A 23,817-nucleotide genomic window follows, 5' to 3' on the forward strand; every position below is an offset into this window, starting at 1 on the left:
CAGGCCTGCTGCTGTGTCCCTCATTACGCCAACAGAGGGCGCTCAAATACAAAGGGAAGGACCGCCAGATGGCAACCCTCTTGTTGCCTATGGAGTGAGTTTGTTTTTTAATGATATGGATCGGATTTTATCTTTCATAAATTTTTTTAAAAAGTAACTTATAAACAGACCATTTATTTGGATTTACGTCCTCATAATGAAGGTTAGGCAACATGAAACGTATCCTGAGCCTTTTTCTACGGCTGGTCAAAGGAAGAGGCGGTCATTTTTTTCCAAGACATTGCGAAAACTCTCAGCTGTTGCAAGCATCCACCCGCTACTGTGTAAGCATGCTTTTCGACTGTTGTCTGGCGGAGCCCCCACCCCCGACTCCCCCACACCCCGTTGGACCGGCCGCCGGTTTAGAAGCGGCGCCGCGTTGCGCTCAAGTCGCGCACACACGCTCAGCGCAGTTGAACGCAACCGCCGCGCTGCGCCGCGCCGCGCCCCTCGCCAACCAACTCTCGTTCTCTTTTCTCCGTGGGTGCGCGTCGCTCAGACGGTTTCAAGTTTTCCCGTCGGGTAGAGTCGGATACGTCTACTTCTTCTTTCTTCTCATCCCTCCGTTGACATCACGGGGTTGCAACTGATAACCGGGCGGTGAAGCGGTTCGAGTTGGCTCTCCGGCGGAGCGGCGACGTCTCCACAGCCTCCATGCTGGTCTCCACACAGGTCAGCGAGGAGAACGTTTGTAGGTAAATCCAAAGTTTTTCGTGTCGTTATTTCCTCATTATTACACCCCCCGCGCGCTCCCCTAATAGCCGGTACTATGTGTTAATCAGCACCGCCGCTCTTCCTCTGTTGTTTTTCCGCACCAGCACTGAAACTGAACGAGGTCTGTGGGAAGCCCGAGTCTCTCAGTAAACTGTTTTGTTGGTGAAGTGCACATAATTGCTGCCTAAAAGATAGGTTGTGCGTGTCAAAACCAGACATAGCTGAGACATCACGCTATCAGTTTAGGCTTGAAATTGTGTATCGGTTGAAATTTTCTTGACTAGATGAAAAACAAAGTTGGATAAACGTCTACTTGTGGCTGATTGATTGCCGATGAGGGATAAGAGCCATTGCACTTTTTAATTCTTACCGAGGTGGACCTCTTTTTCTCCGATAGCAATTCAGTGGGCCTTGTGAGCACTTTGAGAGGAGCCACGCTGACAGAGACAGAGGGGGGCTGACGGAGACAGAGGGGGGCTGTGGGTCAGATTAAGACATCATAACTCCGTGGATCTGTCTGTCCTGCTCTATTCAGAGGAAGATATCCATATCTGCAAAGTGCTCTCTTTTGACAGTCCACAGAAGGGGCCGGGAAATGAGCCCCGAAGGCTTCAAACTCATATCGCATCCCACCTGTCACGCACGGAGAGCAAGGAGGAGAGAACGGGGTTCATCTTTTCATTTCTCCTCATCTCTTCTGTCAGGGAGGAGTTGAATGAGCTGCTCTGTGATCGCACTGAATTATTTCTCTCCTTGCAGCTATAAATAGCCTGGTTGTCCTGTGCACCTCACAGCCTCTGGGGCAGGGAATCTGTGCTCTCACTTCCCAGCGCTCAGGTCCACCGTGCACGCACGCACTAACGCACATGCTCACTAAAGATAGTCAGACATATACGCAAACATGCGCATGCGGGCACACTCACAGCAGAGAGGACTACTGTATGTGCGCGTGCGCGCATACATACAACAAAGACAAGTCAGGCATACACACACGGGTGCACACAGGCAGCAGGGAGAACTACACACATACACACACGGGTGCACACAGGCAACAGGGAGAACTACACACACATACACACACGAGTGCACACAAGCAACAGGGAGAACTACACACACACACACACACACACACACGCACACACACAACAAAGACAAGTCAGGCATACACATATGGGTGCACACAGGCAACAGGAAGAACACACACCCACACACACACACACCCCCCCACACACACACACACAGGCAACAGAACCCCAGTCAGGGCCCACACACACACACACACACACACACACACACACACACAGGTGTATCTTTCATACATGGGTGTAATTTGTCACACACTACTGTTTGTGTTGTTGTGATTTATTATCCTTACATTGATAAATTGGCTCTTGCTTAGTAGTAATATGGCTGTACTTCAAGTGCACTTAAACTGAATCGTCGTCATCACAGTCAGGCATGAAAACGGGTCAGGGGTGAAAAAGGTGAGAAGGATATGACCCTCTAGGGGGGTCCGGGGGCATGCTCCCCCGGAAGAAAATTTTGAACATTTTATATTTAAATGCATCAATCTGGTGCGCTTTGAGAGAAAAATCAAGCATAATTACAAGACAGTATGTATATGTTCACATTATGCTATATAAGAAACGAGACGAACAACTTCTCTCATGAAATGCGCAAGAGCGCAGCTTTAATATAGGGTAATAGTGGCAAAACAAGATAGGAATACTAACAACATGTGTATGGGTGTAGTTTATATCTTTTTGGCGGAGAATGCACCGTGCGAATCCTTGTTTATTGATCTTCCGGAAGACATCTGACAGATGGAATGAGAGCTCTTGTTCTTTCACTCTTATTTTCCCTTCTAGTTTAAGCCACGACCAATTCCAGCTGCATTTGATGCCTGCATCCACTTGTTTTACAAGAAGAGCATCTTTCTCTCCTAACACACTCATTCTGGAAAAACAATGTTAACGTTAGTAGAGTTGACTTCTAGCTTAATTGATAAGTGGTGGTTGTTCACACTTGGATCTGACGTTACATGTTATACAGATATCCGTCCACTTGAAATCAGATGTGTAAACGAGTGTTTCACAAGTTCAGATAAGTAACTTAGACTATAGGCCTAACGTTACCCTAACCCACAGACTAAAATTGAAAATTGTTTTACACACAACATTAGGCCTACATACATAGTTGGATTTCAGATTAAAAGGTATCCGGCATTTACAGTTACAATATAGTTAATAGGTTAATAAGTAACATTACGTCCCTTCCACTGACTAACATTACTCAACATAATTCTGTGAATGTAAACTTACACGATGTATTTCGCTACACTCGCCTGCGCTTAAGCGTAATCCTGGAACAGCCAGGCACTAGAGAGCCCCCAGGCTTGTGCCACTCATAAATCGACGGTTACAGTCCAGTTCTTTGATATAAGCCTGTCCTGTGACACATACACATAAGACAGTGAAATTATGATATTGTTAACGTTCGCTAACGTAACGTTAGCTAATTTGTTGACTCAGATTCTACAATGTGAGTTAGCTAACTTAGAACACAAAAAGCTAGCTAGGCGTTAACATTACCTCAGCCTCCCACCGCACCAGTTCCTCAGTCCACACGTCCTGAAATGGGTTTTAGAGATTTTGAGAATTAGCCAACAGTTAATGTTCATCGTGTTTCTTTTTGTGGGATAACGTTAGCTATACAACTTAGTCTGTTGCGTATACGGTGTAAGCTAACGTTAGCCAACGTTACCCTACTAACTAGCTAGCTAACAATTTCCACAAGACGCAAATCTCTCCACCTGTCTGTGTGGAATATAGCTAACGTATGCGTCGATGACACGTGGATTCTTTATTAAATCTCGAGCTAGTGATAGATTAGCTACCTGAAATCATGGATGACTAGGCTATGTCAACAGAGCTCCTGAGTAACGTTATACATCATAAAATATTGAAATGATTGAAACGCTCACCAAATTCAGTCAGGCAGGCATCAGTCAGCTAACGTTAGCCCAAAGAGTCGTCTTCCCTCAGTCCCATGGAATGCTCAGCCCCGCGCGCTGCTCCATCAATCGCTTTGGTCAGCACAAGCACTCGCTGCGCGAGCACTTCACGAACCAATCGGGTAGCGGTACCTTCCCAGAGAAGACTGGTGACGCGAGGCCCCTCGCGCTCGTAGGGGGAATGTTTTTGTCAATGAAAAAGGCGAATTCGAATTCGATAGGCCAGCTCACCATGGCTCCGCGCTCTCGTGTATAACTCCATGTCCGGTCCATACACCCCCCCCCCCAAATATTTTTTCATCGGATCTACACGATTCACGTAGGTCACCTATTTTGGATTCAAAACGGCGAATTTCGCCGAAAGGTGAGTGGTTTTCATGCACAGTGGAGCATCTCCAACTCCAGCATGCTGATTTCCTTCCTCCTCAGTTCATGAACACTTCTTCACTGATATTTAAAAATCTCACTCCCCAAACACCAAAATATCTATTCTGAAACAACAAATTAAATGAATTTCATCTTTAATTTTTTGTTTAACATTATCTAACTTCGCAGATTATATAATAGCCTATTTGCCAGCCAAGGACTTAAGTTATGCAGTTGCTTACTTGTTGCTATTTGAAAAGGGTCAACGGTTGTTTTAATGTCCTGTGTAAAACGGGCACTACCTATTCAAATTACAAAGCTCATCTCTTAATACTGGTATATCCATAGTGATGCTGCTCATCGGGGCAGTTATATGGGGAGTTGTTATGTTCACTGGAGTGAATTAATCACCCTCACCCTGCACTTGATCTAATCTCTACCCCCCTTTTTTTTCTCCCCAATTTTATTTGGCCAATTACCCTGCTCTCCGAGCTGTCCCGCTCACTGCTCCACCCCGTCTGCCGATCCGGGGAGGGCTGCAGACTGCCACATTCCTCCTCCAATACACGTGGAGTCGCCAGCTGCTTCTTTTCACCTGACAGTGAGGAGTTTCACCAGGAGGACGTAGCACGTGGGAGGATCACGCGATTCCCCTCAGTCCCCCCCCCCCGAACAGGCACCCCGACCGACCAGGGGAGGCGCTAGTGCAGCAACCAGGACACATACCCACATCCGGCTTCCCACCCACAGACACGGCCAATTGTGTCTGTAGGGACGCCCGACCAAGCCGGAGGCAACACGGGGATTCTAACCGGGATCCCCGTGTTGGTAAGCAACAGAATAGACCGCTACGCCACCCAAACGCCCCGAATCGCTAACTTTTAAAGATCACCTTAAAAACCATGTAGAGGTGTAACTCATATTTCTCTGTATGACATGAACTTGAATACTCGACCTTGCTTGCATAAGAATATGGGATGTTGTTGTTAAGCTAAGTTACTAGGATATTAAGTTAAACCTAAATAAACACAATGCTCTTATAGCGCGAACTATTGCATTGTGGGAAATTTAGCAAGAGGCATGGGCACAAGTCTATGAAAACTGGGATGGCATCCAGTGCTTTACTTGTGCCCCTGTCCATAGGGTTAGTGGTTGTGTCAGGAAGGGCATCCGACATAACATTTTGTCAAATCATTATGCAGATTGACAAGACCGCGCCATCGGTGCTGTGCCCTCACAGGGTACCGATGAAAACTATCAAATCCGCTGTGGCGACCCTTGAGAAATGGGGAACAAGCCGAAAGAAGAAGAAGAAGAAGAATTATGTGGATTGACAAGACCATTCCGCATCGGTCAAGGCTCCATGCTGAATCGGTCAAGGCTCCATGCTGAATCGGTCAAGACCCGGGTTAACAACAGCCACTATTGGTGCTGTGCCCTCACAGGGTACTGATGGAAACTGTAAAATCCGCTGTGGTGACCCCTGAGGAATGGGGAACAAGCCAAAAGAAGCATAATAATAATAATAATAATAATAATAAACATAATAATGTGGATTGACAAGACCATTCCGCATCGGTCAAGGCTCCATGCCGGAGCAGTCAAAGCCCGGGTTAACAACAGCCGCCATTGGTGCTGTGCCCTCACAGGGTACTGATGGAAACTGTTAAATCCGCTGTGGTGACCCCTGAGAAATGGGGAACAAGCCAGAAGAAGCATAATAATCATAATAATAATCATAATAATGTGGATTGACAAGACCATTCCGGATCGGTCAAGGCTCCATGCCGAAGCGGTCAAGGCCCGGGTTAACAACAGCTGCCATTGGTGCTGTGCCCTCACAGGGTACTGATGGAAACTGTAAAATCCGCTGTGGCGACCCTTGATAAATGGGGAACAAGCCGGAAGAAGCAGAAGAAGATTGCATTGTGGTAAATGATCATGTCTTTCTGTCTTCAAACATTTCCAGTCATCCTGCCTGCTGACAAGTGTGTGAGCAGTGGGACGTGCAGGAGGTGTTAAGGATGGATCCCCGTGACCTGACAGGAAGTAATGAGTTGTGGGCAACATTGTTTTCCTCACATCCATCCCATTATCCAAACCACTTGCCCTGCTGTCAGGGTCTTGGGGATGCTGGAGCCTATCCCACAGTTCCAGTATATCTTTGAAAACCTGGACGTTTAAAGATAAGTTGTCACACAAACAAGAAAGTAAATGGTTCTTGTCGGTGACACCTCATCTTGAATGGCATCAGTACAGTTGTGTTGTTGTGGTATGGTGCGTGGTAGTGGTCTTAACTGTCCCACACAACGTTTTTACACGACTGATCTGCAGCCTAAAATGCAAATTCACATGCTAACAAGAAAGCATTCAAACAGTGTGCACATAAGGGGAAATTGTTTGTAGTCAATGCATCTGCTTCTTCTCAAGTTAATCCGATGGGTTTTAGAGGCGAGTCAGTGGACATCTGGAGAGACATGGACAAATGAGAGCGGTCAGTTGTGCAGAGCTCATGACTGACAGACTGCTTCACTGTTTCTATCCGGGAAGTGTAGTTGTTGGTTGTTTTTCCGTTTCCTCAATATGAATGTGAACTTCATTGCCTTAAGCAGCCTAGCGAGTGGTACTTGATACTCTATTGCACACACACTCTCCGAAGTATCTGCTCTTCCCTAAATCAGCGTTAGGATTCAATTACCATAAGCACCTTTAATCTCAATGTACACTCTCTCTCCCTCACCCCGCTCTCTCTCTCTCTTTCTCTCTCTGAGGAAACACTATCCCTGCAGCCACGCTAATGAGAAAAAACCACACTCCGGGATTATTCACCGGCAATGTCAAATAATCTACAAAGAGAGGTTATTTATGAGGTGGAAGCCATTAATAATACATTAAGAAGACGCCCATGTTTTCCAAAAAAAAAGAAAGGGAGGGGGGTGGGGAGACTCTGCTTTTGTGGACTTGTTTGGAGCCTGTCCCCAGAGACCACTGCAGTCTTTCGATGACCTTTGCTGTCGCTGGGCTGCACAACCTGTCCTCTTCTTTTTGCCCCCCCCCCCCAGGTAAGAGGGCAGCCGTGAGCAGGTTCTAGCATGGTGAGTTGTTTGTAATGGCTTCCTCCCATGCTGGAGATACAAGACTCTCGTGACCAGGCCATGCATCTTTTTCCTGTTGTGTTAGTGGATGCTAAGCTTCCACAGGGAACGACGACGCTTTAAAACGAGCCAGGACGCAGCTAGGCCGTGCAGTGTTTGCCTCACTTGTTTTCTGCCAAACTCATCTAGTCTGGGTCCCGGTGTTGAATGTTGATCTTTTAAATGGGCTCTCTAAGATGACCTCTGAACAGCCTAGCTGGAGCGAGAGGGAGACGGTGAATTGTGCCTTTGTATGATCTTACTTAGTAGGCAAAACCCGTGGTCGATGGCACTACCCATGATGCTTATCAAGAGCTGACCAGTCGCTTCCCACCGAGTCATGCAAATACTTTCTCAATTCCAGTCTTTGGTTATCAAGCGTTTCTCTGCTGCAGGTGGCAGAGATGATCATTTATCAAGTTAGTGATCAGACAAAAGCAGATTTGTTTTTTCCAGACCTTCTTTGTGCGTGCTTCTGTGATCTCTGGTTGTGACTGAATCTTAAATATTGTTGTTCAAAGGCTCTGAAATCATAAAAATATCAATTAATTTAGGCCACCGTGAGCTGCTGAGTGCTTAATTAGGGGTGAAATTGGAAAGCAAATAAAAAAAGGAATTTTTTTTTGGAGAAATGAAATAAAGCCAGTGCAGTGATTAATTGTGACGTTGTTTTTTAACGTCAGTCCTGTTGACTCATTCAAAGCTTTCCACAATAAAACCATCACGGCTGCAGAAACATTAACTTTGTGGTGTTTCACAGCTGAACTAGGAGAAGAATGGGCTTTGATTTGATTGCACTTTAACAATAATGACCATGGTATGAAGACCAAGCCATGTATTGACTCAAAATGTAATTATAGTCTCGGAAATTTCAGCCCTCAGTTTCAGTTTCTCAGATGCGAACACTCGCCTCTCAAATTGTAATAGACGGGAACAAGAGAGTCTTTTGAACCTTAACAGCTCGTCATTCTTTCGAGTTTGAGGAGGCCGAGGGCAATTCTTTGAATCACTGTTGAGAATCGCGTGTACCAGGACAAGCAGAGTCCTTGGAGGGATGTGAATGACGGCTTTCAGACCAAAAGTCCTTGACATTGCAGAAGTCAAGATCACTTGGGGGGTGGGGGGGTGGGACTCAATAAGCCGTCATTGTTCTGTCGGTCAGCTGTCAATAGTCCCTATTTTCCCTAATGTGTGGTGACATGCTTTTGAAATGGTTTACATGAAAGAAGGTTCTTGTGAAACGGACTTAGGGAATATTTTCATACATTCACTAGTCACTTTATAAGTGGGTGAAAAGATCGTCAATCAGACACGAATGAGATGATTACTGATTTTCCTACCCCGGCTTTTCTTGTAAGTGATTTTGGTGACTGGTTTTTCTAGTTCATTGGGTCTTAATTGGGCTGTCTTGCATGAGAATAAGTTACACCGGCTCTGAAATTCACCTTTCCATCTTCCTCACTTCTCCCCCATATGGGAGCATGATAATATTTGCATGACGCAGAACCACTCATGGCCCCAAAGGAAAGTCGGTTTGAAAGGCCAGTGCAGAAAGAGCACCAAATCACAGACAGCAACGCCCAGCGTACGACAATGCATCCACTAGTTAACAACATTCACAGTTACAATTAGCAGCCCGCTCAATACACTTTATTGATGTCAACCCAGGAAATGAAGTGTGCAATACACTCGATGGATAACAGCATTCAAAAGCCGTAGTTAGGTGCTGGCCGCTACATTAACAGATATTTTTGCACTGCATTGCTGCTTGCCTGTCTGTGAGTTACTCACTTCTGTAACTCTACAGGAAAACAAATGGATTTGGAGTTTGGGGTTTTTTTGGGGGGGGTGTGGGGGGGGGTTCCTCCTTTTTCTCCCCAACTCTTCACAGCTGTCCCGGTCGCTGCTCCACCTCCTCTGCCAATCTGGGAAGGGCTGCAGACTACCACATGCCTCCTCCCATACATGTGGAGTCACCAGCCACTTCCTTTCACCTGACAGTGAGGAGTTTCACCAGGGGGACGTAGCGTGTGGGAGGATCACGCTATTCCCCCCCACAGTTCCCCCTCACTCCTGAACAGGCGCCCCGACTGACCGGAGGAGGCGCTAGTGCAGCGACCAGGACACATACCCACATCCGGCTTCCCACCCGCAGACACGGCCAACTGTGTCTGTAGGACGCCCAACCAATGGGTTTCTTTTTTTCTCCTGTAACGTCTCTGTCTTTCCCGCTCATTTCAATCTGAAGGTTGCGTTGTGCAGCTTAATCCTCAGTGAAATATCTTAGATTCAAGCGGCAGAAATAAAAGTAACGGGAATATAATCACGAGTATAATCTGTAAATCCATGAATTGGTAAGCACCTCCTCCGCCACAATAAAGGACCCACAGACCCCCTTGGATGTGAGCCAAGTAGATTAACCCCTTTTCATTCCCTGATGACGCTATAATCATGTATGGGATAGCCCATACTGACAACGTCGGTGTAGTACGCTTGTGTTTGTTGAAGCGAGGCCCGGCGTGCAGAGACGAGGCTAGCAGCAGAAGGTTGGAAGGGGTCTCAGAGCAGCAGCATGATGTAACGCAGGGCCGCTGTGGAGACAAGCATCTACCTGAGCTTGTTTACCCTCTCCTCTAAGATGGCTCAGCTGCTAAAGCAGAACCAACCGGAAAACAGAGGGCACATTGTGATGAATGACTCCCTCACTATAAAAGCTTTTGCCGTGTAATTTACTCTGACCCTGTTTGAATGCTTCCCCCCCCCCCACCCCCACAACCTGCAAAGTAGAGTTATGCCTCTCTGTAACGGCATGCAGTACCACGGCCCTTTCCTCCCGCCACCTTTTGAGGTGGTACCCAGCAGCAGCCCACTTGGGGAGCACGGAGGGATAAACCACAATCCTTCCTGACATTTCTGGGTCTCCCAATTTAGCGTTGGAATTTTTTCAGTTTCGCCTCCTTTTGTTCGACTTCAGCACAGGATCCGCGACTCCACGTGTTCCCACCCGTGTGGGGGGGGCTCGAGGGGCTCTCCGCTGACTCACTGTGTCGTGAGGTGGCAGCGCTGCAGTCCCGTGTCGATACGGTACAACACATTCGCAGCCGTTCAATATACCCGATCGTTTCCTATTTCAGGATGCTGATGACCCACCTTGGGGAGGCAGAGTTTGTGGACACAAAGTGTGATGGATGACGTGCTAACTAACTGGCCTGGGATGGTAAAGAGCGCTACGTTTGTCCATGGGTCAGATAAAACATCATCATTGTCATCATCATCATCATCATCAACGTGTTATTTATCTAAATCCTCAGAAAACACATTGAGAGAGAACCCTCATTTACAATGGTGCCAAGGTACAGGCATACTACAATAAGTCCAGACACAACAAAAACCACCAGAGAAAGCTCGGAGGTAGCAATAAAGGAAGAACACATGGCTACATCAATTAGAAAAAACAAGGTGAAATTAACAATGTTGAAAGGGAACAGGCGCAGGAATTGACAACGAGACAAATAAACAATAAGCACAATTAAACGATTAAAAGCAGTAACAATTACAATCAATAAAATTAGCCATTAGAACTTGGAATTGTCTCCGCGGCATTAATGAAGTCATCTTAAAGTTCTTTTGAGGCCACATTCCAAGTGGGGCACAGTAACAGCGACATACAGAGGAGGGGGCAGACAGCCATTGATCTCTGAGCGAGATCTCCATCTGTCACGTTAATCTGGGCACCGCAGGCCTCTCGGCTCTATACGGCCTCCTCGGCAGACCTGATCAAAGTGTCTCTCCGTCTCAGCATGAGGCATGAGTCGGGAAGAAGGACAAAGGTCACCCAGCAACGCGATCTCCTCTGCCCAGGATCTCCTCCAGTAGGATTTCCCTTTGAGGATTAAACATCCTGTTTTATCATTCTTCAATAACCAGTTGGAGTTTACTGGGCTGCATGCTGGCTGAAGATTCAGGAGGGAGTCACATGCGGGCAGATTCTCATCACACTGATGTGCTTTTAAGGTAATGGGACATCTGACCCAATTTGTTTTACTTCATTGTAAAACAGTGGGAAGTTTTTTTTTCTGTGTTGAGACAATGTGCCATGTGGAGCAAAGCACCACCCGTGGCACCAAAAGCTGCCCCAAAGTACCAGCCCGATCGATGAGAGTCATTCTTTGCCATCAAAACCATATCAAATTGACTGGACCCTCGATATCACCATTGACAGTTTGAGGCCACTAAACACGAATCTGCTATAAATGTAACAAGCTCTCACCACAATATTTACCTGTGCTATGGTGGAATCTGAATGTTGTGCAGATTATTTATCCTTTACGCACAGCCCTCCAGGAGTCTGTAGTATACACATACCTTCATAATGTGATCCTTTTCTTCTAATGGACCTTCAAATTGACACACATTAGGCCATGGAGCCTCATTTGAGGAGATTTTTTTGTTGTTGTTGATAATATTGAATTGTGTAACTGCCAACACTGGTGGCAATCAATGGTGGTGAAAGTGGAACTTTCTATTAATTTGTTTTGTAAACTCTCTAATTTGGATCATTTTTAGTAAATCCTATTAAACTGAAATTAGATGATTCCTCATTTTTACCTCCTGAAGCAGCCTCCAGGAGTCTCAGGGAGCCCCTAACCTTAGAAAACTAAGCAGGTGGTTAGGGACATTTTTGTATTACAAGAAAAGCACAAACTCAAGCCCCACAACTCCCATCGTGCTGATCAACTCTGGAAAGTGTCTGCTAAAGTGTTATGTGAAAAAGGTGATGGGCAGAAGTCCTTATGTGCAAGAGCCTCATTTAACCAGTTTCATTTTACCCAACATGGAAACATCAATAAATCCGTGCCTGCCTAATTAGACTCACTGTAACAGGCTAGATATACATATACTTTACTGTTGGCTATTGTTGATATTTTTTCAGTTGCAGTTGAAGTTTTCAAAATGCTTCTCTGGAATGGGAGTCACAGCTCACCTCCTGCCATGTGGCCCTGCAAAATGGATTGCACCGGCAAGTTTTGAGTTTCGGGCTGTGCTGGTTTGGCATTATGATGGTGCCATTAATAATCACAGTGTGCAATGTTTCGGGAGAAATAGTAATTAGATATGACAACGCGTTGTACATTTTGCTGTTATTGCTGGCCTGAGTTAGTGTGTTCTCTGAAAATGATTACTGCCATGTTCAGACGCTTGTTAACAGGTAATGACGGCTGTATGTCCTTCAGCACTGAGACATGAGAACTCCACTTTAAGCTGACAGGTAGACTGCAGGTGACAAGGGACTGCCCTGGGTAGAAATTTATAGTATGTATAATATTTATAAGGTACTTTCGCATGCATTGCCAACATCTAAAACAAGAAAACATTTTTTGACTTTATGAGGTATTAGCCTACAGAATACAATTTGCCCACATTATTTGAATCTCAATTTCTCAAAACAGTAATTAAAACATTTTAAAATGTGCCATAAAGCATGCATTTCACCATCGTCTTTTTCCGACTTTTTAGGTTTTCTCTATTCAGCTAGTTCAGTTAATTTCATCAAAGAGAGCAGCAAGCACTTTCTGTCCCAGCAGGAGAACGATCCACGGTGTCATTTATTTAAATTCATACCCCGGCCCAGCGCAACACAACGTGGCTTTGAATCCCAATTGATTATCATGCACTTATTTTTCAACAGCAGCAAAAGAGGATCCACATTAAGCCGTTAAAGCTCTGATAGCAGAAGACGTACCCTATCATAATTCACTGAGAGCCAGAGCAAAGCTCATTTCAGTTGGCCCGCTGCAGCACAAAAGCTTGTCTAAAATTTTTGTCCGACACTCATTTTGATTTCAATGGGGGACGACAGGACTAAGAGAGGGCTGCCTCACAGCTCACGCCAGAGTGAACAAAAGAGCCGGAAAGACCTTTACAGAGGAGAGTGGATGTGTGATCATCAGAGGGCACCGCACAATATAACTGTGAGGTACGAATCACTGTTGTTGGTAGTGAGATGTGTTTGCATTGTAAAATCATTACAGTGACTTGACACGTTCAGATCAAACCCCTCATGATGATGTTCAGCCTGAAGAACACTTTCTTGCAGTGATGATGAACTTGTAACTCAAACTTAAAGACAATTTAAGGTGATACCACTTTACAATAAGACTACCCTTATAAAGGACTTATAAATTGTTTATATTTAGGGTATTTATTAGGTTGTAAACACTTTATAAATCATTAATAAACAATTATAAACAAGTTATAACACAGTTTTCATACATCGATGCGGGCTCACTATTTGGCAAGATCAAGTTACTGCTGCACTTTTTATTCATCTGTTGTGTTAAATCTCAGATCTTGGTACTTGAGTTGCTAGCTAACGTATTTCCCGGACTATAAATTGCCGTTTTTTTTTGTACTAATCTGGCTGGTCCTGCGGCTTGTATTCCAAAGCGATTTATGTACAATGTAATAATTTTGTCAGACAAATACACTACATTTAAACTACGGCCACTAGATGGCACTGTTTAATGTTGTGATTCAGTCGAAAATACTGTACTAGAGGACTGCAAATCTCGCGGGAGCGGGCAGTTTTAACTTTGCTGCGGGTGGGAGCAGGCGGCGGAGCGTGCGGTCAAAAAATAAACCGCAGGTCCTGGGATGTAGCTAGCGCTAACCAGAAGGATGGAATCAGCAAATGAAGTTTAAAAGAAGATCTCAGTTGTTACTCAGAAAGTTGGAAAGGAACTGGACTTTGTAACGACAAATGTGCAAAAGCGTTGATCTACAATGGGCAAAAATCTGGCACCTCTGGGTTGAGGAGACAAACCTGCTCTGTTCTCCCCAGTCAAAGTAATCTCTTCGAAGATAAAGCACTTTTTTCCTGCAAATATTAAACAAGATGCTTTGCTGTTGAGACATTCGGCCGTATGACTGTATGAAATGTTTAAAAACAATGTTCCTCAAAGAAAGATAGGAAGGAATTGGGATACAGGTAGTCCCCCGGGTTACGAACGCCCGACATACGAACTCCCGTACTTACGAATCGGCCTCTGTAAAGGCCATTATTTAAAAAAAATTATTTGAGTTACACACAATGGTTTGTACTAATGAACGGACGGACTACTTTGTGCGACGCTCAAAACTCAGGCGGTTCGTCAGGAGAAGAAAAATCATGGATGCATTATAGTAGAATTGGATATGGCGGCGCCTCTCATTCTTGCAGCCAATTTTTTTCCAGTGGTCACTTGCGGTATTGCAGCGAAGTATCCCCTTCGGCCCAAAAAGCATTTTCCCCATAGACCACCATTGTAAAAGAGACGCCTGTAAACTACATCCATGGTTTCAAGTCCCAAGTAAGTCCTGTAGTAGTCTTATTATGCATCCACGAAGTCCGCTAGCATAGCATTCGTGAACGCGCAGCGCCGGATCCTGAACGCAGTTCGCAAGTAACCCGGAAGCCAGAACTTTTTTTCGGCGTGTAGGCCGACAATCAGTGCCACGCTGTCGCCGCCATTCTAAGCCGGATCGCATAAACGTTGTGTGCGTTGTGTTTTCACTTAAAAAATTCTTGTGTTTACCGTCGTAATCATGGCTTCAAAGCGTAAATCTGATGCAAGTAATGGTGATGCACCGAAAAAAAGTTTAACGATCACGACTGAAGCGAAAGTGGAACTAATACAGTCCGCGGTGGCGTAGCAGTCTAAGCATCGGCTTGGTGTCGATGCAGTTGCCCACTGGGGACTGGGGTTTGCGCCCCGGTCTCGTCAGATCCGACTATGGCCGGACTCGATGAAGCAGCAATCATTGGCAACGCTGTCTTCGGGAGGGGGGCGGAGTCGGCTTGTGTTCGTCATGTGAATGCGTCTCTGTGTGTGTCGGAAAAACAGTGGTTCGGCTTGGATTCGCCTTGTCACGAAAGTGGGTAGGCGCTTTCCTTCGAGACTGCCGGCCGGAGAGATGCAGTTGGCGAACGCATGCAATACGAGGGTGGGTGTTTGAATTAAAATAGGGATCAATTGGCCACTAAATTGGGAGAAAAAGGGAAAAATCAGAAATAAATTATTTTTAAAAAAAAGAAAGTGGAAATAATAAAGCGTTCAGCGAAAGGTTAAACGCTCTTACCGTTTTTTCACTTACCCGGTAAGGTGGGGAGGCGAGCCCCGAGCGAGCTCTCATTTCTGGTGTCAAATGGCTGGCCTCCGCGGAAGGGTTGCTGTTATTTATGTACATATTATACAGTAGAAACGACGCGTATCCTCCGTACCTGTCCACACAAGCTCTGTGTATTTCCCCTGTGTTTTTTTCATGTCCTTTTCTTACTTTTCCCTTCTACTGCTCCCTAGTGGGCGGCGGACTAACTACAAGCAATGACATCCCTCCACCCCTCGTTGAGCATAACCATTACTTTGAAATAAACTCCCACGAACACTCACAGATGAGTAAATATGGGTCTAACCAAATAACATCATATTCACTGAAAGAACAATATAGAAGCAGCTAACTCAGAGTGGGGGTAGACTGCATCAGCTCTGGTGGACTCAGAACAGGGATTATTGTGCCCTAACAATTTCTAGCCCCTCTATCTACAAATAACGTTTTTCGGGGGGTTTCCTTGACTTACAGGAACGTACCCTATTTCATCCTCCCTGACACCAGGCTCTGTATTGGGTGGCTGAGATGGCTGCTCAGCTTCACTTCCACACACACACCCCTCCCCCGACAGCTTATGGTCGTTGTACCTGGTCCTCAGGCTCTGTATACGGTGGCTGAGTTGACTTCTCAGCTCCATAGCCATCAGTGTCCCAGTCGGCCCTGGGGTTTTGCCGCTGGTCTTCATTGAGTGGGTGGCGTTTGTCCGACTCTCTCCTTAGTAATAGGTGGTCCACATGATGTCTAGGCACCTGGCCTTCCACCTCCACTCTGTAGGAGAGAGGACCTGTGCTGGTAATCACCACCCCAGGTAGCCATTTCTTATGGCTTGTGAAACCCCCTTACCCACACTTCTGCTCCTGATGACGGTGTTCTGGTTAGCCTGGTGCTGTTTTTTTCTACAGATTATGCGCTCTTCGTTCTGGAATACTTTAGCATGGGCATCCGGTCTTAGCAGGTCAAACCTGGTCCTGACAGGATGGCCAAATAACCTCTCTGCTGGTGACCTGCCTGTTGTTGCATGTGGTGTTGATCTCTATGTTGCCAAGAACCTTGATATGCACGTCTTTAGTGATCCTCCTGATCCCACGGTTTTCTTCAGGGCCCTCTTAAATGTTTGGACAGTTCTTTCAACTAACCCGTTTGTGGAAGGTTTGTAGGGGGCAGATGTTATGTGTTTTACACCATTGGATGTCAAAAATCCCTTAAACTCGGCACTCGTGAAAATTGCTGCATTGTCTGACACGACCGTATGGGGAAGACCATGAGTGCTGAACATCTCCCTTAGGTGCTCAATTGTTGCTGCTGACATGGCTATTTGGACAGGGCAAACTTTAAGCCATTTCGAATGCGCGTCTACTGCTATCAGGAACACCTCCCCCAGAAATGGACCTGCATGGTCTATGTGAATGCGTGTCCATGGTTTGCCAGGCCATTCCCAAGGTGAGACTGACACTAGGGGAGGGGTGTTGTGTACCTGTTGACATGTGGTACATGCTTGCACTTTAAATTCTATTTCATTATCCAGTCCAGGCCACCACATATGAGCTCTGGCTATTGCCTTCATTCTCGAGATTCCTGGGTGTGGTTCATGAAGCTCCTCCAACAGTGTTTCATGAGCTTGTGGTGGCACCACAACATGGAGCCGCAGAGCAGAATGCCATCTTCTACACAGAGCTCAGCCTGCCTTCTGAAGAACAAACATAAAACCTCAGCTGGGCAGGTGGCAGGCCATCCCTCTTTGATGAAGGGACACACTTTAGCAAGCAAAGGATCCCTACAAGTCCACTGTTTCAGCTGATGACTGGTAATAGGAGCCGTCGGAAGCTGTTTCAATAAGCATGTCAGCTCAGTTGGCCTGGGTGTGTCCTTGGGCATTTCCCGGAGGGGAAGCTGCTGAGGCCATCAGCGTTTGCAATGGAGGGTCCTGGCTTGTATCTGGGGACGTACTGATATTGAGTCAGTAGTAGTGCCCAGCGTTGAAGGTGCGGTGATGCAGCTGGCTGAATGTTTTTAAGCTCACCTAGACCCAGTAGGTGCTTGTGATCAGTTTGGATGGTGCAGTTATGGCCCTGGGAAACAGGGAAGAAGCCGAAAGAAGAAGAAGAGTTACAGCCATACACATATTGATGGAACTTCTTCGCAGCAAAAATTGCAGCTAGCGCTTCTCTCTTTAGCTGAGAGTAGTTCTTTTCTGCTGGTGACAAAGAATGGGGTGCAAAGCAGATGGGCCTCTCAGACTTGTCCTTCATCCTATGTGACAAAACTGCTCCATCTCCTTACGGTGAGCCATCATATGTTATGATCAGGGGCAATTGTGGGTCATAATGTGCCAGCAGTGTTGATGCTGACAGTGGGTCCTTGGACCTCTGGAATGCTACATGCTGTTGAGACCCTCACGCCCATTTTACACCTGATCTTGAGGAGATAATAAAGTGGGGCTAAGACTTATGACAAATCCTGAAGAAACCGCCCATATAATTATAAGTAAGCCTGCAGCTCTGTCACATTTTTGGGCTCTGGGGTATCGTTGATGGCTCTTACTTTCCTCTCCAGGAGCTGAAGACGGGCGGCAGATACCCTGTGTCCAAGATATTCAACTGCTGGAGCCGTAACCTCACATTTGGACTTTTTCAGCCTGAGTCCTGCTTCCTCTAGTCGTGTTAAGACCAGGTCAAGATTTCAAAGGTGATCTTCCTCTGTCACTCCAGTGATGAGCACGTCATCCAGGTATACCGCATGTGTGGGATCCCAGCCAGTAAGTTCTCCATTGTCCGCTAAAAAATTGCACAGGCTGATGAAACTCCAAAAGGGAGACGAGAGTACCGGAATAACCCCTTGTGAGTGTTAATTGTCACCAGCTTGCGTGAGTCTTCCGTCAACACCAACTGGGACATGTCTAGTTTGGAGTAGCTTCTGCCTCCTGCCAGTTTGGCAAAAAGCTCATCAAGAGCAAGCAAGAGCTATTGCTCCAGTGTTGAAGCTAAGTTTGCAGTCAGCTTATAGTCTCCGCAAATTCTGACTGTATTGTCTGGCTTCAGTGCAGGTACGATCGGTGAAGCCCAGTCTGAGAGTGTCACAGGTTCGATGACCCCTGTTGGTTGTAGTCGGTCTAGCGCGGCTTCAATCTTTGATCGCATGGCAAATGGCACGAGTCTGGCCTTACAATAGCGAGGGTTTACAGTCTGATCAATATGGAAGCGCACTTCCATCCCTTTTAACGTCCCAAGTTAATCTTTGAAGATATCATCATGTTTGAAGAGAACATGTTGCAGCTCGCCGTCTGCGACCCTGAAAATTGGCTTGAAAAGCTCTTTCCAGTCGAGCCACAATAGCCTACACTCTTCCAGTCCCGTCCCAGCAGATTCGGACATCGGCTACGGACTGCCAGCACGTTGAGCTGCAATGTCTGGCCCTTATAGTGCACATTCACCTTAGTTTTGCCTTGCACATATGGATGGCAAATATGGATAAACCTGTTAAAAACAAAAGACTGTGCAATGGGAAGTAAAAAAAAAAAGACGTGGGTTAAGCCCATCAGCGGCGACTCAACGAAAGCCTTCTGTACTTTATGTCGCAGGGAATTTTCAGTTGGCCATGGAGGTGAGAATGGCCCGAGTCATTATGCTTCCACAGAAATGCACAAGGAGGCCACACTAGCTAAAGGTGCAGGCAATATCGGTGCTTTCTTCATGGCATCTACTGTGGAAAATGACAAAATTGTGGCAAGTGAAGCCTCATACGTGTATCATACCGTTAAACATGGACTCAGCTACAACAGCACCGACTGTCTTGCTATGCACAGCGGTGCATTGTTTCATGACTCAAATGTTGTGAAGAAGACGCACTTGAGAAGAACGAAAGCTGAGATGATCACAATGAATGTTTTAGGACCAAAGACTGTGCGGGATATTCTGGATGATCTGTCCCCGTCTGAAGGTGAGCCTGTGTTTTACTAGGTTGCCACCGATGCCCCAAACAAAGGAAATAGAAAAATGCTTCCAGTGTGTGTGAGATATATTTCTGTGTCTGATGGAGTGCAGTGCAAGTTACTTGACTTTTATGAATACAGTGATGAAACTGCAAATGGTATACATCATGCTCTGATGAACTGTCTGGAAAAGTATGAACTGGATATTAAACACATCATAATCTATGCAGCAGATTATGCCAATGTCAACTTTGGAAAACACCACTCCGTTTACCAGTTATTGAGCAGTGCCAACAGTCGGACTCTGAAAGCTAACTGCCCGGCTCACATAGCCCATAACACCTGCAAGCACGCCTGTGATCAGCTGTCAGTGGCTACTGAGTCCCTCGTTTTAAAGATCTACAGCCACTTCTCGGTGTCTGCTTCCAGAAGAGAGGAACTGCGTGTATTTTTTGCCTTTGTTGACACTGAGTGGCGTGAAATTCTGCGTCATGTTTGCACGCCATGGCTGTCTCTTCATCCAGCTCTTGTTCGTCTCCTGCAGAGCTGCCCAGCTCGCACCTCATACCCCAGGCCCCCTGGGGAGACCTGTCCTGTGGCACTGATGAGGCTTTTTGAGGACGAAGAAAAAACTGGAGCTGCTGAGATTTATCTGTGCTTTTTCCAGAATGTAGGGTGTGTTTCTGACACACTCGTTAGAAAGCTGGAGGAAACAACGCTCTGCATCACAGATGTTTACGAGGAGGTGGGAAAACTCAAAGCGAAGATGCTTCAGCGGGGACAAGACAGCTTTTTTTTGGGATACCAGACCAAGCGGCTGATGGACAAACAAGTGTCAGCACAAAGGCTGGCTGCAGAAGAAGAGGGTGGGGGGTCTGGCCTGCCTGCAGCCCCGGCCTGTGCCAATAGAAAATGTGTGGCACATTTTGAAACACGAAATACGACAACGAAGACCCCGTACTGTTGCACACCTTGATACTTGTTTGCAGGAAGAATGGGACAAAATTACACCTGAAATACTGCATCACGTCTTCAGTCCTTAAACATCTTTTTAAGTGTTGTGAAAAGGAAGGGTAACATTACAAAGTGGTAAATACTTTACTGTCCCAACTTAAAAAAACAAAAATGTTGCAAGAATCAAAATTGAAATAAGTGTTTGTTTTAAAAAAAAACAATAAAGTTCATGAGGTAAAACATCAATTGTTTTCAATGTAATACAGGTCAAATATAATTTACAAATCACTGTTTACAGTTTTAATTTTAATTTAACACTCAGTTTTTCAGTTTTTCTGATTAGGGGTTGCAGAATGGAAAGCAGTTATTTACATCGTACAGAATGTAACGCTGATCAGTGCGTTAAAAGACACGGGGAAATGAAACAAAATAAAACAACCTCAGCAAAACAACCACAGCCAAGAAAACGTGTTCTAAAATAATAAATACAGTGTAATTTTGCACTAGAATAACTGTAATTATTGAACTTGTATGAATGTAATTATGCAGTAGAACGTAATTTCGTTACGTTATAGCGGCAGGTATACATCGCTATTAATACTACACAATAAAATGACGTGTTTTCTCTGCGGGACAATAGACGACACGAAATCAGTGGAACTCGTGCGGGGGGTCAATGGTCAGAATGTGTGCAGGTGCCGGTGGGAGTGTAACACATACATTGCAGGAGCGGGCAGGCGTGTAACGCACACATTGCCGGATCGGTTGGGAGTGTAACACACACATCGGGAGTGGTTGGGAGTGTAACACACGTTGCAGGAGCGGTTGGCAGTGTAAACACACACATTGCAGGAGCGGTTGGAAGTGTAACGTACACATTGTGGAAGTGGGCGGGAGTGTAACACACATTGCAGGAGCAGTTGGGAATGTAACACGTCTTGTGGGAGCAGGTGGGAATGTAACATAAATTGCGGGAGCGGTTAGCAGTGTAACACACACATAGCAGGAGCAGTTGGAAGAGTAACATACACATTGTGGAAGTGGGCGGGAGTGTAACACACATTGCAGGAGCAGTTGGGAGTGTAACACGTCTTGTGGGAGCAGGTGGGAATGTAACACATAAATTGCGGGAGCGGTTAGCAATGTAACACACACAGGTTGTGGGAGCGGGCGGGAGTGTAACACACATTGCAGGAGCAGCTGGGAGTGTAACACACATTGTGGGAGCGGGTGGGAGTGTAACACATAAATTGCGGGAGCGGTTGGCAGTGTAACACAGGTTGTGGGAGCGGGCGGGAGTGTAACACACTCATTGCGGGAGCGGGTGATAATAGTCAGAAATCCAGCGGGAGCAGGATTAAGAAAACAGTCCCGTCCAGCGCTCTATACTATACCACCATATGACCTATACAGTGTGGTGACTTATACACCGAGGTGACTTATATATGTTTTTTCCCCCTCGCAACAACGTGTTCTTTGCTGAGTGCGACTTATACTCCAGTGCGACTTGTAGTCAGGGAAATACGTAACCAATGAGATATGAGGCTTAACAGTATGGATAAATGTGGACTCGCTATTTGGCAAGCAACAGGTTACTGTTGTCCTTGTTAGCAAATGTGTTACAGCTTATTAATGATTTATGTTAAGTCACTGTTATATTGTGAGTCCATTCAGTTTAGCAGAGGGAGTTGCAGATAGAAAATTGCAGCCGATAAAAAAGGGGGTGCTCGCTTGCCTGCTTGTGGTATATTAATAGTGTACTGATCTAAATATAATTAAAAGGTTCAATTCGTCTACTTTAGAATAAAAACATTCATTAGCAGTCGTAACATACCTTCAACAACTTTTTTTTAAATACAAACAATTTGTTCTAATTTGCAAACATTTTGCAGGATAAGGCTTCTCTTTTTTTGGTGAACCTGTAATTTTGGACAAAACTCTTAATTAACAAACAAAATGATCACTAAATAGATGTGATTCCGTTTTGCGTGATTCATTTTGCTGTACCGTGCCTTTATCTGTGCTAATTCAAATAATCAATGCAGCAAGTGGATCAACCAGCCAAAAGCGGATTAACATTGATTAGAGAAGGGAGCACAGACTGTCCTATCAATCGAAACCTTTGTCTGTCTGACCTTAAAGGCAAAGCAATCACTAGCAGAGAAACAAAACCTCGGCTGCCGGGGCAAAGTAGTCAACATACCGAACCCAAATAAGACCAGGTCAAAACCGAGTATATGGCTGGACCGTGTACGGACACTGTTCCAAATTGTGGCCTATTTGTTTAGAGGGATAGTCAGTGGTATTGTCTATGATGTGAATTCTCGATATTAAAGGTTCATCTGCAACTTTGTGCAGTGGTCCCAGTAATATTTGTTAAGTGTACTGCAGTAGCATATATGACATGACATGGCTAAACTAAATTGTCCCTAGGTGTGAATGTGTCGGCCCTGTGATGGATAGCGGCCTGTCCAGGGTGTCTCCCCGCATGCCGCCCAGTGACTGCCGGGATAGGCTCCAGCATCCCGCGACCCCAATAAGCGGCTTGGATAATGGATGGATGGGTGAATGGTTAAACTGCAAGGAAAAGGGCAATAAATTCAGTTGCGAGAACAAAGCTTTCCACAGGAGCCGCAGCCCCTGGTGAATCTACCCTCATTTGTGTACCACCACACTATTCTAATTATCTGTTAACTCCCCCTCCTCGAGCATCTGTTTCTATCTGCGGATCTCTCGTTTTTCTAAGACTCGCTCTGCATTGCGTGTTTTGTCAGAGGGGTTGTTATTTGGGGCGCTTTAACTACGCGTTCTCCCTCCGTTGGCGTCGTTGTTCGGTCAACCAGTCGTGTAACTTCACCTGATCCAGCGGCCCAATCGTGTCTAACATGATCAGTCAGTTAGTGAGTCAGTCCGCGACATTCTCGTTTATGGGGCTAGCCTGCGGTCCAGCCAAAAAAAAAAAAACACCTTGCAATAGCACAGATACCGAGAGACTCTTAAGCCTACAATACATCGGTGCATCCTTAGAAATAATCTCCACATCGTGGCTGGCCACCAGTCAGAGTAGTTGGTAGAACAGACAGCCAAACAGTATATTGCCGGTACCGTAGCTAGGGGTAATTTCCCACCCTGGCTACAGGGACCAGGGTGTCTCTGTGCAAGCATTGCTTAATGCCAGCTTTAGTTAGCATAGCATGACTCGGGCTCAGCTCTGATTTATTTTCATGCCGCTTTTGTCTTTGGTAGTAAGGGGATTTCTATAAAGATGAAAACCAGTTTGAGACATTGAGCACTGAATGTCCCACCAAGTGGGCACATTTAGGTGTGCCTGAGAGACGGCAGGGGCGAGGCGAACTGCGGTGTATGTAACGCTATCAATTGTTTTTCTTTGAAAAACTGTTGTTTTGTAGAGCCGGGTGATATTTTGATATTGTATCGATATGGTGACGTCAGTTAGACTAGATGACGTCTGATGTTTTGGTAATCGTAATATGGTGATATAGCTTTAAGTTGCCGTAGCC

At 45.7% G+C, this 23,817-nt stretch overlaps 1 protein-coding gene across 1 annotated transcript in view; it reads left to right on the top strand.

Annotated features, from left to right (window-relative positions):
• Positions 1–413: 413 nt before the first annotated feature.
• LOC130114163 (carbohydrate sulfotransferase 8-like) overlaps positions 414–23,817 on the top strand; it is a 113,938-nt gene continuing 90,534 nt past the window's right edge. Inside the window, exon 1 of the mRNA XM_056281949.1 lies at positions 414–734. The gene's annotated coding sequence lies outside the window, so the exon portion shown is untranslated. The remainder of the gene's footprint in view (positions 735–23,817) is intronic.

This window comes from Lampris incognitus, chromosome 6, assembly GCF_029633865.1.
Source record: "Lampris incognitus isolate fLamInc1 chromosome 6, fLamInc1.hap2, whole genome shotgun sequence".
Lineage (NCBI taxonomy): Eukaryota > Metazoa > Chordata > Actinopteri > Lampriformes > Lampridae > Lampris > Lampris incognitus.